This window comes from Poecilia reticulata, chromosome 6 (assembly GCF_904066995.2).
Source record: "Poecilia reticulata chromosome 6, P_reticulata-male-v2, whole genome shotgun sequence".
NCBI lineage: Eukaryota > Metazoa > Chordata > Actinopteri > Cyprinodontiformes > Poeciliidae > Poecilia > Poecilia reticulata.
The window spans coordinates 9,920,694-9,932,273 of NC_088835.1; the positions used below are offsets into that span (position 1 = coordinate 9,920,694).

An 11,580-nucleotide genomic window follows, 5' to 3' on the forward strand; every position below is an offset into this window, starting at 1 on the left:
ACTTACCTATCCAGTGACTCCATTACTGGTCATAAATTATATTTATTATTTCTAAGCCCATAATTTCCTTCGTCCACTTGGCTATTCCCACTTTCTGACTCGGCTGCTTTTTCCTGGCAGTGTTGCAGAGGATGTAAAGGCGGCAGAGAAGCAGCTTACATTCAGGACGGTTGTTCAGTTCAATATGTTCAGCTGGTGTCATACTTAATTACAATACTGCACACTATACAGCATTTACCATTTTATTCAGGTTCAAATGTTAAAATATGGATCATCATATCCTAAATATACAGTTCTTGAGGCACTTTGTGTGTTCTAGCCAATTTAGGGTATTAGCGTACTGCTGTAATCCATTTGGCCATTTTTTAAACTGGAGAAATCCACTTCCTGACCCCCATTTGAATTATATATTTAGGATGATCCATATTTTCTCGGTTAAAAATACTTCTTGTATAATGTTGAGGATTTACGTGGCGTTGAGGTGATCAAGTTAACTTTCTGCAGCTGCAGACCTGATGAACCACAAGCGGATGAAAGCTTTCAAAAGCTTGGAAGTATACAGTCATTTTGTTTTAGGTTGGGTCAATTATTTAGGATCAAAAGAAGCATTAAATGGCTGCCGACTTGTTTCTGCCCGGGTCAGTAGTGAGTTGTGCTATTTTAAGTAATTAGTCTATGATTACCATCACTAACGCAAAGATTAAACTTTTCAAGGGTTTCCTCTAGAGTGTTTTATAGGCCTGGCGGCCCGCCATGCTTTACTGCCCCCGCCGCCAGGCTAAACACTGCTTGCTTGTTGTAAATTACGTCATTTTTATACATAGTAAAAGTGACAATGAATGTTTATGAGTATTCATGGTAAAAATCCGTTTACGCGCAATGGCGACATCTAGTGGTTAAAGGAAGAAAACTTTTTTTTCACCGTTACCCCCAAACCACTTTCTCTACCTCTTCACACGGTAACAACGACTGCAACATGTCACGGAGAAAAAGTCAAAAAACGTTGGATTCTTTTTTATTTTTATTTTTTTTCTGGAACAGTGGCGCAGACGAAGAATCTACTCTTTTACTTGCTGACCAAGGGGAGCGCACCGGCACCGGCACCGACGTGAACGTTAACCGGGCCGCAGCTAACTGAGATTAGCAACCTACAGCTACCCCTGGAGGGAACTGGCGCCTCTTCGAGGCGGTCTTCCGAGAGCCACAACAGCAAACATCGAACTAGCGGGTTTAACGAAAAATGGTTAACAGAGCCGAAGTTCTGGGTGGCTTTATAAAACCGAATATGGTAAGCATGTTTTGTACGTGAAAGTACGAATATAACGCATTTTAATTTATCCTGAGTTAACAGCAAAGTGTTGCTATTAAGCATTAGATGTTCTGTTGCTAACGCTGTTTTGTGGCGTTCTTGGGTATGTTTTGCCATACAAATATTTGCTCAACTACTGTCTTACAAAAAGGAACACTTTTGAAATTGTTAGCTAAAAATACAATTAAAATAAATACAAATTGTTTGCACTTATGTTGAATCCTACTTTAACATCTATACTTATAAACAAATGAAATCAGCACAAATTAAGTACAAACAAAGCACCAACACGTCTTGCATCAAAGCCAATGAATAACAAAAGAAAACTCAAAAAAATGAGAGATGCTCTACTGTATCGAGCTTTGATCTTTACAGTGGCACAGGAAGCATGTTGGATAGCTGCACATCATCCTTCTGGGTTTTGTAAAGAATTCTTCCAGAGCCTTATCGAAGTCCATGTCAGTCACGCTAAGTCCATTTATTCTGATTCGCAAACACGCTGAGGCTTTTGCCCTGAAGCCTGTTTCTGAGGTCCATCTTTATTTATTTAATATAAACCAGAACTGACATAAAATGCATAGCTAAAGAAACTTGTAGTTTCTAGTGTTCATAGCTGAAAAGTCTCTTTCACAGTTCACACTTGAGACTGGAACTGTCAATGCAACGGCAGAGAGTAGTGACAGGTTTGGGTAGAGGAGCTTCAGTTCATCAAAGTCAGAGGCCACTTCCTGCACCACCTCCAGCTGTGACCTGTCCTAAAATAAACAAATGTTTTTGGAATAATTATTTTTAGAAAAAAAGTGAATAATAAAAATATTAATGTTTTATAGAAAGTTCTTAGACACTTTGCTTCTGCTGTTTACCTTAAAATGCCTTGGCCAAGATGGACTTTGAAACTTGTCCATTCTTGGAGTACTGCCCCTTCATCCAAAGTGGGAAACTTTTTGACAAGCAGTCTCTTGAAAGTCATCTTCCTTCTCCACTGATTGTGGGCTGAGTATGTTGAATGCAGCAAAGATGTTCATCTCTGGTAATCTTCTCTCAAGATGCTCAATCAGATGGTCCAAGTATGGCTCCATTACCTTGTGAAAAGATGTATTTTTAAGAGATATGACCCTGGAGGTTGCACATCTCCTGCCTCCTTGATTTGTCGAATGGCTTCAATTGTAACAGGCACCTAACTAAAGTTAGTTGTCTAATTCTATAATATGTTCTAAGTTTGTAACTGGAAACACTGAGTATTAAACACCTGAGTTTGAAAACTAGTCCAAAATCAAAAGAAGCATCACCCCGGTGGCTTCTCCTCTCCTCTTCTGTCTGTATGCTGAGGCATTTCACTCTTTGGAAAAACTGAGATATGACCCTGGAGGTTGCACATCTCCTGCGTCCTTGATTTGTCGAATGGCCTCAATTGTAACAGGCACCTAATTAAATAAATAGATTAAAGATACAAGTCTTATTTGCCTTTCAAAAATTTCCATAAGCAAATAATTTAGTCCTTAAAAATAAACTTACATGTTTCTTGATAGCCAAATAATCGACTTCTTCTTTTTGGAAAAGCTTTGAAAGCCGTCTCAGGTGGGCACCCGATGATTATCAATCACTAAACGTTTGTTTCCTCTGTGAGTTTTTTGTGTAGGAGTTATAACAGTTTCGTGTTTCATGGCGAGTATGCAAACTTTGACCCCTAGTAACGCCCTTTCAGCATGCACGAAAGTCCCCGTTTTGATAACTTTTAATCGGCCATGCCTTATGAACCAACTGACCAAGTTTGAAGACAATCGATTGAAATCCCTAGGAGGAGTTCGATCAAATGCGAAGGCTGTAAACGGCCAAAATGGGGTCAAAATCGGAACTTCAATCCAAAATGGCCGACTTCCTGTTTGTCTTGCACTGACATTAATTGAATTTTCTGGGTGTCTTGGGGAGCTCTACAAGTGTGCCAAATTTAATGTCTACAATGAAGTAAGGTCAATGCAAATGGTATTTTGAAAGTTGCTAGGTGGCGCTGTTGAGCCGTTTCTGTTGCAATTTTGTGACTACCTTAAAATACCTGTCAAGTCTTTTCACGCAGACTTGACAGGTCTGCCAAATTTGGTGAGTTTTTGACTATGATAAAGCCTCCAAAAAGCTAATTCATTTGCTTTTTGGTGGCTTCATGAAAAAAAGAAACAGTACGGTTACGGTAGGCCTTCGCAGCGCTTGGCTGCCTAATTAATGTGCAGTTTTGCTTCCTATCCAAACGTTTTGTATGACACTAATACATAAGGACAAGTTCCCAGGTATTTGACGTGCCGTGGTTGAGGGTTACAGTGCTACAAAAATGATGTTTGATGTGCTATTTGGGGGAATTATGTGACACGCCATAGTGTGAAAGTCAGAGAAGATTAATGTCTTTCAGCCTCTGCATGAAAATCAGCAAAAAGGTCACAAATGCAACCTGACAACAGCTTCTAATCCATCGGGAGGAGTAATGATCATTTTCAGATAAATGCTGAACTCTAACTACTGCGAGGTTCACCGGATTTCTCAACGTTTGAAACCGATATTAAAGCAATTTGTAGGAAGGCAAACAAAAATAAACCTCTGGATACATGGTAGCTGGAGCCCATCCAAAAATGTTGACGGGCAACATGAGTAATAATATCTGTGTCTCATGTCGCAGCAAACAGATGCATTTCTCCGTGGACAAAAAGAGGAGCTGAGCCAACAGAAGAGGATCAACAAAAAAAAAAAAAAAGAGAAAAACTGACTGTTATTATTAAACTCTTGCCCCCTGGGAGAAGAGTGAAAACATGTTGTTCTCTTGAGAAAAATCACTCGTTGCTCTGCTTTGCTCTTTTAACAGGGGGAATGCTCTGCTGCTCCAACGCTGTGACTTTCTGCACCGACATCTTCACAAGGCACGCCAAACAAAAAAAAAAACCTTCCACAGCCGCTGCTGCCGGTCTCGTCGTCTGCTTTTGGTAACAAGTGCACAAATCTTCTACATTCGTATGCGATTGCAATTTTTCAATTTGAGGACACAATGACTGGGATTAGAGACGGGCCGATATATAAAGGGACGAAGGAAGCTGCGGACAACTGAGTGTGTAACAAAATCCAGACTTGAAAGCAGTTGGTGCAAAAAGTAGAGAGAGTCCTTGGTGTGAAGTCGCACTACCTTTTTTTCTCTCTCTGCATGTCATTTCATGCCGTTTTGTCCTGAAGAATGACAAAATCTCTTATTCTAATCCTCTTTTCTTCTGTTCAGTCAATTCAACTATTTCTGTTGGCTTACACTGAGTTGTGAAAGACAACTTTATGTGCTTTTTCTCATTTTGTAACGTTATGTTGTTGGTGTTTTATTTGATGGGCCATCACAGAGCAGCGGATACTTTGTAGAAACGCTTCTTCAAGAACCGCTGCAAGTTCTTTTGTCTCTGCTGACTTTTAACTTTCCAGCGTAGCTCAAGCTCAGACAGATTGGATGGAGACTGTGTGTATGACTTTAAATCTCCAAAATCTGCCACATATTCTCAACTTGATCTAGGTCTGGAGATCAAATGGGTAATGCTACCTAATGAATATGATTTAAATCCTATTAGTGCCAGTCTGACTGCGCGCTAAGCATCGCTGTATAAAATTCTTAAAGAATATCATACCTTTCTATCTGTTGCTGCTCTCAGGAGGCATTTGGGAGCTGGAGGCGTAAGATGAGGTGTGTTTGAACAGCAATTAACTGCTGCGTTGATTCATTAAATACAAGACACCTGAGGTTTCAGAAAAGTGTTTACAGATTTATGTTAAAATAGACCTAAAAGCTCTAGATAGTCAGACAGACAGAAAAAAAAGAAAAATAAAGACAAAAAGGTGCCTTGCAGAAGAGAATAGTTCACATAAACAGATACTGAACACTTGTGGCTGTTTTACATAGGTTTTAGACATGTTAAAAAAAAATCTGAGTTACAACTTATTTAATGAAAACATTATGAGTTATTATGCTAAAACCATAACTAGAAAATTTCTGAAGAAGTTTAAAACGGGCCTGCCAGTGTGTGTGTGTGTCAGTTGGAACCTAGCATTGGTAGTGAAAATTAGCAACAATGCTAAGGTGAACTAAAATGCAGTCAATAGCATGTGGAGAATCAATACTATTAATGTTATCATGGACTTACTCATAGAAAGTAAAAGTAAGTCCAAAGTGTACAAGCTAAAATTAGCCAAAATGCTAAGGGTAGCTTAAATGCTGTCAGTAGCAGGTGTCATTATCACAACCATGTTGATCTACATTAACTTAATCTATTCAGTATGATAAATGTAGCCGAATCAAAAATGAGGTAAAATGCTTATTTTAGGTACCAGCCTAATGTTAGCTATCACAAGCATAGCATGCTGATAGTACCAACAGGATGAGAGTTACCACTCGTCCCGTAAAATACGGAATTGTCCCGTAAAATACGGAATTGTCCCGTATTTGGCTGTTAAATGTTGTATCCTGTATTGAATCGATACGAGATGCGATTTGATCCGAATTAATATAAAAGTCTGATAGACTAGAGCAGGGGTGTCCAAAGTGGGTCGTCGAGGGCCGGGACGCACCTGGATCCAATGATGGCTCGTTAGAAGGCCTAAGAGGAACATTGACAAGCTGAAAAGATTGCTACTACCATCAGGGAGAGAACTAAAACACGCAGGATGCCGGCCCACAAAGACCGACTTTGGGCTCCACTGGACTAGAGGGAAAATGAAGGTGTAACTGCATCCATCATAAACTTAAGCATTCAGAAATTAAAAATAAAGCGGGTTCAATGGGAGGCAGTGTGAGGTACAGAGATGCTGTGCTAAATATAAAACCTCTGGTAACTGCAGATGCAGCAAAGCTGGGTGCGAGAGTTGTGCCGAGCGAACAGGAGGTGATCAGCGTTGACGGTGAGTTGTAAATTATTTTTATTAACTTTATTGTAAATACTTTAAAATAGAATAATGTTTTCTTTCCTGTGTTGTGAAGGCGACGTGCGCAGAAGAGTGTCTGCTTTGAGTCGAGCAGAACTGATCTATCATTTCCACAGCAACGATCAGAAGCAAGACCTTGCCCACAGAGAGCTCCAAACAGTTTGTTTAATCTCAACGTTGCATCACGCAAGTATTTTTAGTGTTGTTAAGATTAACATCTAGTCACCATGTCTCTTTTTAACAGTTTTGGTCTTGGATTTTCAGTCACTACAGGAATGAGAAAACTCTTTGACAGGTTCCTTTCTGAAAAGGATTTCTGGAAGCTAGCTCTCAGGATCAGAGCAGAGTCTGTTGGGACGATTCTTCCAATGTGCCTGAAGAAAACACTAACCCAGACCGGGAAGTTTGGCGTGAGGAAAAGAAAACCGCTTTCACAAAGAAAACATCGCAAGACGGTACTCGAGCTGAAAAGAAAGTAGACGGTGAAATCACAGCTATCAATTGGATAAGGAACACAGCACAAGCTGCACGTACAAGTAAGGTTTCCCGTATCTTGGAATTGAAAAGTACCCTGGATGAGAACATCTGTGAAGCCATAGCCCAAAGAGAACATTTTTATTTTTTTCCCCAGTCTTCCCAAAGAAAAACCTAACCTGGATGGGGAAGTTTTCTTTGAGGGACAAAAAGCTGAATTTGAAACCAACGATGTTGATTTGACAAAAGAAGACGTTACAATGCGGTGCGTTGTTTGAAGAATTGAAAATGACCCCTGATGGGGAAGCCTCCGATAGAACAGATTCCCCACTGTTCCAAGAAAAAAAGCTGCCCAGGACCAGGAAGTTATTATTTCTGAGGAGATTGACATCACAGCCTTTGCTGTAATTTCAACGATTACATAATATCGCTTTGGCAGAGAAAACTTCGCTAGATGGTACGTTCTCCAGCCTCTTTGAATTGAAATACCACTGATAGCATTTGTGCTAAGATTAGCATTTTGGCTAATCTTAACATACTGAATAGAGAAGTCCATGTTAGTCAACATGCTTGTGATTATCCACATGCTGTTTAGTAAATGTTAGCTTAGCGTTGATGTTCCGCTGGGTTCCAACCAGCTTTTTCAGGCCCCGTTTAAATTTCTTCAGAAATGTAATAGTCTGCACATACAGTCCTCACTCAAAGACATGGACTGTCACTTGGGTGGGTTTTAGGCTAAACCATCATGAAGCAGCACTGGGCCACTGAATGAACTGTAAGGTAGGAGACTTTTAGACTCCAGTACTAAAAGGTGGTGATGCAACATAAGAGCCGCTGCTGCAATCATCCTCATCATTATCATCATCGTTATAATCATCATCATCATCATCTGTGTTTCTCTCTGCAGTGGCCTAAACCGTTGAAATAGATTTTGAAATCAACTTTATTCCATCCACACAACGGCAGACAACCAGAGGCATAAAAATGGGGGATTATATGTAATTCCCTTTGTCTTCAGCACTTTATCCTCGACTCCACATGGATATTCTGCTCCAGTTTTAAAGTCGATAAGTAAAGGAAAACTGACTCTTCATAAGATCTGCTGTGTGATTCCTGCTCGTCTTGTGACAGGCAGTGCTGTGTGACATCTGGTCAGTAAACATAAACAAGGCGTTACGTAACCAGCGGCGCCCCTCGTGGTCTTGACTCATGAAGAATGAGCAGAAATCTGGGAAAATGTCACAGTGCAAATACTTTCTTTTTTTTTTTAAACTAGGATTGTGTGTGTAACGCAGTGATGTAATACTATGTTAAAAGCAATATATCTTTTTAATAAAAGTCCTTACCAAAAAAAAAAAGTATTTAGAAGTGAAACATTAAATTGAATTTATGACATTTGAAAATGTTAATGAGAATGTGTTCATACCAGGCTGAGATTACAGTTGACCAAGTATGTTTCATTAAAAAAAATAAAAAATCTAACATTTTAAATGAATCCATGTGTAACTTAAATTAATATTAAAGCTAAATGACAGTTTATCTAAAATAAGGTTGCTGTATGTGTTCAGATGCAGATACAGCTGCCTACTGGGGAAACCAAATTTAGCCAAAAGCAGTTGCTTTATGTAACATTGTGATTTCTTACCCCATGTGAATATATTAATGCATCTTAGAGACGTTTCAGAGTAACCTCACTCCTACTCAGGACCTGTAACATGCACTATTAGATGGTAATTTGCAACTTCTTACTGCCGGATAACAGAAAAACCCAATATGTCTTGGTTAGTTGCAACAACTATAGATTTAATCAACTTGATTTATTTGTTAATTTTGTGATATGTGAATAATGTTACTAAACGCCACATTTTTATTTGAATAAAATGTTGAAAGGCGTTGATTAGCTTCCTTCGACTTTATAAAACACTTTGGGATTTGTAACTTCATAGAAAAAGAATATTGCTTCAGAACAAAAATCTACAAAAATGAACAAATGGAATTATTTATTCATATATATGAGCAATAAACAATAATCAAGTACTACATGACATCATCAGAACAATCTGATAAATTTCCTCTTTGGTTACATAACATATATGCAAAATACAATCCATCAATCCCAGTTTAAAAAGGAGTGGGATTTTATTAAATCCATCTAATTCGGTTTAAACATCACATTCTAGACTGCCTTACTATTTTCAACGGTGCCTATATGTTTTTAAAACGATGAATTGTTAAAACGAATTGCTTGTTGTATAAACTCATCACATCTATTTGGCGTCATTATGTGACTCCACCACTGTGGTGACTTTACCAATTACTCCACATCTCTCTATTTTGAACATCAAAAGTCCACAATGCCGCTGATTGAGGATCATAACTTGAACCACATAACACACATCTCCAGATACTTTCCAGGTGGAAGAAGTACAGTAGTTTATCTGTGTATAATGAGTCCGGTTCAGGGTGAGGCCATGTGCCGCATCAGATGGATCTTAATGTGGTGCCAGTGTTACTGAAGTAGGCAGGATATTACGGAGCCAAGGTCTAATGGAGTTTTAATAGATAAATGTTGGAAGGATGTATCTGTGGCTCTGCAATAACAACAGGATGTGGAAATCCAGACAATGGTTTTTAAATGGTGATGGATGGGAGCAATTTGTTTCATAAGCAGGAATAGGAAGAGCGCTCATAACTGGGCGAGCGGAAAGTAAAAGGACTCAGATGGATCAGCGTGGTGGTAAAGACGGCAGCAGGAAGAAAACAGCCGCGCCACCTGAACCTGTTGTTTTTTTTTTTTTTGTGTCTCTGGCAGAGTTGGTAAAAGTCAGAGCTTGTTAGGAAACTCTCCATGGGACTTTGTTGAGGTGATGGAGAAAGCTTCATTGGTTGGGTTGGGGTTCGGGCGGGGGGACTTTGTTGGAGGCAGACGGTAGCAGGTGTCTGGTATGAAGCGAGGTGTTGAGTTCTCATGCGGCGTGTCGCTGTCTGTCTGCTGACTTTTTCACCCTCAGCTCATCGCTTTAATGATGTTGCCATGTTGGCGAGCTCTGAGGCTCTGTCCCCTACCGAGGACCGCTGTCCAAGTGATAGATGCATCACTGCGTAATGTGGTGATTAATGACGAGCCACAGAAGATAAATTAACGTTGGGGGTATATTAAGCTATAAAACCAAAACTTAACAAAAGGCAATGAAATTAAAAGGTTAGCAGCGTCTGTGGCGAAAGGCATTAAAAACTTTTTAATGGTGTTTGAATAGAATAATTTGCATTAAATTTCCACAGCACAACGACAAAAGTATCGGCAAAATTAGTTTAGATCTTTTAGTTAGGAAAGTAATTAAACATTTCTACTTAAATCATTATATCATAAAAGAAAATGTATTTCTCTGCTCTGTTTTTGTATTTACTAAGTAATCTCTGTCTGATTTTAACATTTGCTTGATGATCTGCAATGTAATTGTGACAAAAAAAAAAAGAATTACGCAAGAGGGTGAACACTTCCTCACAGGTCTACTGTTCTTGTTACGATTCAGTTAGCATGAGTGCTTCACTTAGGAATGTGAGCTCCTGCTTTTTCTTCCTGATAAGACGGAAGTCTAGATCTGCTATTAGATCAATACTTAGCATTTCCCGTGGAGGAAATGGGCTTGTTGTAACTGGGACTTCTCGTCTTGCAAGCTTTTGGCTCGGTACAAGACGCCAGCTTGCAGAAAGCACTCAGACACGACAGCACACGAGGTGCAATGTGGTCTGGCAGCGAGCTGCTGACAGAATTAATGTCAATTAGTGACACCAGAGCTGATGAGCCAGCGCCACTCGTCTTTTTAGCGTCCAAATACAGCAGTCAAACAAGCGGCTAACAATGCCGCTACCTGTTGGACGGGTGCAAACTCTTGTTCTTTCGCAATCCAGGTGTTTGTTTCTTCACATCCAAACGTCATGATTGTTTTTAGACCGACGTGCTCATGACATCTGATGCCCCTTTTCCACTGGCTCTAACTGTGGGGCTGGAATCTCTAAATCACTCTTTGAAGAAAGTCCTATGAACCGAATGCAATCTTGGCAAAGGCATTGTGGAATTTATGTGGCCCATTTACGAAGAAATACTACCTTACCATAATGTTTTGGTGGGAAGTACTGTATATCCTAAAGCTTTGATATCCCTTAGTAAATCTCTGGAAACTGGACAAGCGAAGGAGAAAAGGTCGAGTAGTTAAACCTCAAACCGTGTCCTGAAAAAAAGAGAATTGGGAAAGAATTGTCTTTTTTAAAAAAAATCTAATTTCTATCTCCAAAGTTAACATCTTCTACCCTTACTGTGGTACTTGTCACTATTTTCTCTCTATTAAGCAGTTTAATTCATTTTATTAATTGTTCCACCACAAAAGAAGCTGGAACAAATGATGCCTTTGTGACAGGCTGAAAGAGTAAAAGTGGCTGATTCCTCATTTTTTAGCTTAGAAAGGCTTTTATACAAGTTTTTTCCTCCATCACTATCGAGTTGCTAAACAAAACAGGAAAAAAAAACAACATTATTTCATACTTTAGGAACTTTTGGTACATTACTAAAGCATCCATGCATTAAAAAAATAATTCTGTAGAAAGCTGTTGTTAGGAACACCTTTGCCAGACTCCATTAAGGTATGACCTGTTTGAAGAAAGAATATTTTTTTTAAATTGTCCTCAGAAGACAAATGCTACTCATCTACCCAGTCTATTAACATAAATCGTCTTCCTGCTCCGAGAAATATCCACCTGAATCCAGCTTTTTAATGCTCTTTTTGTTGCATTTCATCTCAGCTGCTCTTTTTTCATGATTGTTTATAAAGTTACAGAAGCGTTTTGATTGATTCAGTCATTTG

At 39.2% G+C, this 11,580-nt stretch overlaps 1 long non-coding RNA gene across 1 annotated transcript; it reads left to right on the top strand.

Annotated features, from left to right (window-relative positions):
- Positions 1-986: 986 nt before the first annotated feature.
- LOC103478756 (uncharacterized) lies at positions 987-8,846 on the top strand. The gene is made up of 4 exons (XR_014087830.1): positions 987-1,288; positions 4,158-4,275; positions 6,161-6,220; positions 6,300-8,846. It is a non-coding gene; the product is annotated as an uncharacterized LOC103478756 (long non-coding RNA).
- Positions 8,847-11,580: the final 2,734 nt, after the last annotated feature.